Source organism: Prionailurus viverrinus, chromosome A1 (genome assembly GCF_022837055.1).
Source record: "Prionailurus viverrinus isolate Anna chromosome A1, UM_Priviv_1.0, whole genome shotgun sequence".
Classification (NCBI taxonomy): domain Eukaryota; kingdom Metazoa; phylum Chordata; class Mammalia; order Carnivora; family Felidae; genus Prionailurus; species Prionailurus viverrinus.
The window spans coordinates 91,787,943-91,793,264 of NC_062561.1; positions in this window are offsets into that span (position 1 = coordinate 91,787,943).

Here is a 5,322-nt window from a genome sequence, read left to right on the forward strand (position 1 = left end):
CCCTATTGCAGTAGTACTGAATAAAATATTTCTTTACTACTTTTAACTAGTGTCTTTATTTAACTAACTTTATTTCCTTTGAGAGCAGCCCCAACTACTGCAAAATGTTGAAAAATATGAAAGTCTTCAAATTCATTTATCCAAGCTAAGTAAGGTAATGCAGATAGTACCAAACTAAATAAAAAATATGTCATTACAGTATGACAAATACCTTGAACCAACAGTTTATCCACCACTACAGGGCATTCTTACATTAGCAACTACATGAACATATTCATCATACTTGCTCTGGTATAGAAATGGTCCTTGATAAAACTCAAAACATAAAGCGTGCAATTTCCAAACAAGTAGGCAGAGGGTAAGGAACAGGGAAGAGGGAAGACAAAATAAATGACATGACATGACATGACATGACATGACATGACATGACATGACATGAACTACATCCACAAAAAAAACTAACAACCCAGAAACAAAAATTTAGACCAAATGTACATAAGGAGATGGTAGCAATAAACCTAGGTCTATCAGTAACTACTAGATATGCAGATGGAATGAACTTTCAAATTAAAAATACTGTAAGACTAGATTTTTAAAAATATAGATATCTGCTAAAACAAGGATACACACATCTTCTAAGTAGAAAGATGGAAAAAGATACACCTGGCAAATAATTAAACAAAGAAAATTCATGTGGCTACATTTGGTTAAATGCAAAATAACACGTTAAGAAAAAACACTACTAGAAGTAGGAAAAGTAATTACATAACAATAAAAAGTTAATTCACCAAGAAAATATTAATAAACTCATGTATTTAACGATGTAGCTTCAAAATATATAAAGCAAAAATTGACAAGAGAATTGACAAATCCATTACAGAGATATTTTTAACTTATTATTATCAGTAACTGATAGAAAAGCTGATCCCCAACTCCCCCCCAAAAAGTCACCAAGTATATAGAATTTCTGAACAGAAAAATTAATGTTTGATTTAATTTAGAGACATATAGAAATTCCAAAATTAATGAAAACACATTTTTAACACTTTTATTTTTAAAAATTACCTCATGCTAGGCTATAAAGTAGTCTCGAACATTTCAAAGAACTGGTATCAGAAAAACCACATAATTTCATAACAATGCCAATTAGACATTTTTTTTAAAAGATCAGAAACTTCTTTAAAAATTTAGGTAAAGGGACTATTTAGAGACTGGGCCAGTCACGCTAACAGATTCTTTCCTTTACCACACTCTCATCAGACTCTTCTGAGCTTTTTTAAAAACTGCCCCCTTGTTGCAGCAAGTACATACATGCCTCCTTAATACTTGGACCTGAGGCTGCCTTTCCCTTCTCAAATTGTCATCCCTATTTCCTTAACTCAGGGGGACCCCTGCTTTCTGCCTGGATCCCTTCCTCACTGCATCCTGGAAGCTCCAGAAGTTCTGAGCTGGGACAGCCAGGATGGTTCCTGCCTCCAGACAGCGCCCTGCACTCCTGTCGTTATGCTTCATTGTAGTTCATCGGGCTTTTTACTCATTTGATGCTGGAAGGAAGTATGGATCTTGTGACTTCATTACAGACAGAAGGGGAAGCTCAAGATTCTTTATTACCTTAAAATGACATATTACTAGCTTAGTTCTTAAAACATTAGATTATTATTTTCAATACCGTGATCTCCCATATTTTAACAAATTCACGGGTAAGACATTAATGGATTACCTAATGTTAAAATATCTTTTAATTTTTTTGATTAGGTGACTCAACTGAATTATTAAGAATCTTTCTTTTTAACTTGTGTATAGTTGACAAATGTTACATTAGTCTCAGGTGTACAACATAGTGATTAAGTTTATACATTATGCTATGTTCACCACACGTGTAGCTACCATCTGTCACAATACCATGCTATTACCTTATCATTGAGTATATTCCATATGCTGTACTTTAAAATTTTTAATGTTTATTTGAGAGAGAGAGAGACAGTGCATGAGCAGGGGAGGGGCAGAGAGAGACAGAATCTAAAGCAGGCTCCAGGCTTTGAGCTGTCAGCACAGAGCCGGATGTGGGGCTTGAACCCATGAACTTTGAGATCATGACCTGAGCCGAAGTTGGATGCTCAACTGACTGAGCCACCCACGTGCCCCCTATGCTTTACCTTTTATTCTTGTGACTTATTCATTCCATAAATGGAAGCCTGTACCTCCCACTCTCCCTCACCCATTTTACCTGTGCCCCCCCCCCATAGTTTGTCCTCTATATTATAGGTATGATTCTGCTTTTTGTGTGCTTATTCATTTGTTTTTGGTTTTGTTTCTTTAGATTCCACATAAAAATGAAATCATATGGCATTTGTATTTCTCAGTCTGACTTAAGGAACCCTTATACACTGTTGGTGGGAATGTTGGCATAGCCACTGTGGAAAACAATATGGATTTTCCTCAAAAGTTAGAAATACTATATGGTCCAATATTTCCACTACTGCATATTGACCCTAAGAACACAAAAACACTAATTTGAAAGATATATGCACCCCTATGGTTTTTTTTTTTTTAAGTTTATTCTGAGAGAGAGAGAGAAAGCACAAGTGGGGGTAGGGATAGAGAGAGAATCCCAAGCAGGCTCGGAGCTGTCAGCTTAGAGCGAGATGTGGGGCTCAGGACCACAAACCACGAGATCATGACCTGAGCTGAATGAGTTTAACTGACTGAGCCACCCAGGTGCCCCTGCACCCCTATGTTTATTGCAGCATTATTTACAATAGCCAAGATATGGAAACCACCTAAGTGTCCACCATTGATAGATGAATAGATAAGAAAGATGTGGCATATATACACAATGGATTATACTCATTCATAAAGAGGATGATAACTGCTGCCATTTGTGACAACATGGATGGGTATTATGCTAATGAAATATTAAAAATTTTAAGGCAACAAAGGAAGACAAACTGAGGGACAAGAGCAGCCTTTTGATCACAACAATCTAACATCCATTTTCTTTTTTTCTATATTTCTCACCCCAGGCTTAGGACCTTTCTTAGCCCTAAGTTCCTGTCCTGGCCCACAGGGCAGCTCCATGGATAACAGGCCTGTGACTCTGTGTACCTGGAACTCTGACTTTACCCACAGAATCCTGGTCAGTAGCCTGGTAAATGAGGCTCCTTACAAGGACAGATATCACATTTCCTGAAGCAAAGGAAGAGCCCTTCCAGGCCAGGAATTCTTTAGTTAAAATCCTTTCGTTCTGTCAGTTTTCAGATTTTTTCATTCATTACTGAACCTGAATAATATCCAGACACACAGATACTTCCTGACAGGTTTTTGAATACAGGGATCAGACGTTACTTCTACCAGTGATGCTGGTTCCTGACCTTTCCATTTAAAGATTTATCATCTCCCACCGGCAAACATAAAGGCGCCCTGAGTGAGAGAGATCAGTACTTCAAAGAGAGGGAGCCACATATGCAAATGTACAGGTGGGTGATAGCATGGCACATTTGTAAAACATCTATCAAATAATGAGAATGACAGAGGTTGAAGCTTGAGAAGAAGGCAGAGGCCAATTAAGACCAAAGGTCTTAATTGCTATTCTAAAGGAATTTGAATTTGATTCTGAAATTATAGAACCAATTAAAGATTATATGTAAGGGAAATTGCTCTGACGATAATGTGTGGAGAATGAGTTTAGGAGGTCAAAGATAACTGAACAGACTGAAGCTTAGAAGTTAAGCACCTGACTCTTGATTTCAGCTCAGGTCATAATCTCACCGTTTGTGAGATCAAACCCCAGATCAGGCTCTGCACTGACAGCGCAGAGCCTGCTTGGGATTCTCTCTCCCTCTCTCTCTGTCCCTGCCCTGCTCTCAAGCATGTGCTGTCTCAAATAATTTTTTTTTTTTTAAGGGAGTACTTATTTCACTCTCTGGAGAATTGCTATTCTTTCAAAACTGGGCTCAGGCATCACTGTCATATAGGTCATGTATATGGTCAAGGTCCCTTGGTTAGGCTCTGTTCCTTCTTTCTGAATCCTGTTTAAATCTCTATAAGATGTTCTGTAACACAGTATCATTGTAACCTCTATTTCTCTGTGAAAAATACTTCAATACGTTATGATAATTTGCTTATTTATTCACTATTCCCTTCAACCCCATCCTCTCAATTCATGACTTCTTGAAGATAGGGACTGTTTCTCTTTTCTGTATAATTACCAGCGCCCGGGATAGTGCTTGGCTCAAACCTGGGATTAAGCAAACCATTTCTAAGGCTTAGAATTATTTCCTTTATTTGCCTTTGCAGTCTTTTTTTTTTTTTTAATTTGAAAAGATCAAGTAGGGAAAACATGCTTTTATTTCATGAGATTGATTCATTTTCAAGATGTTGCCACAGTGACATGTTCTTTAAATTACTTCTTAGGATTTCTTTTGCAGCCAACTAAAAAAAAATATTAATAGCTTTAACTCTGAAGCTATTAACCTGGAAGTTAAAAAACTACATTTTTTCTACTTAAATTAACATGCTGTTCAGAACACAGCAAGTACAGTTAAATAATACATGACTTCAAGGCGACTAAGAAGGAATTCTGAGAACAAAATTAGAAATTGTTTTAGGGGCACCTGGTTGGCTCAGTCTCACAATTTGTGGGTTTGAGCCCCGCGTTGGGCTCTGTGCTGACAGCTCAGAGCCTGGAGCCTGCTTCAGATTCTGTCTTCCTCTCTCTTTGCCCATCTCCCGCTCATGACCTGTATGTCTCTCCAAAATAAATAAATGTTAAAAAATTTTTTTAAAAAGAAATTGTTTTAAAAATTTTGGGAGACTCTTAGATGTAGTTTGGAAATAACTAGAAGAATAAAGGAGCAAGAGAACAGGGTTTTTTTTTTTTTTTTCCTTTCTCTTTTTTAATGAAAACCATGCAGAACGTTTGACAACAGTTTTGCAAAAGGCAAATTCCAGAGACTGAGGTAGTTTGCAGTTTGTTTTTTACCTATTATTTGGTCTACATGTGCATATATTTTAAGATCAATTATCTTTTGCTACTGGCTCATACAGTGGATGTCTTTGAGAAACCCAGAATTCCTACCCCCAGATTTTTCTCATGTTTACCTATCACATATAGTGTATAATGCTCTATAAAGAGATAGAAAAATCCCCATCTTTTATCTTACAAGTGGTTAAAATCAGTATTTGCAACTGTGATTTACTTGTCTTGGGATATTTTCAAAAGTGACAGAAAGGTACAAAAGTTTTCCATATACTCATTACATACTCAAAGCTTTTTATCCTTAGAATTTAATATCTGATGAAAACAAAATTAAAATAGATATG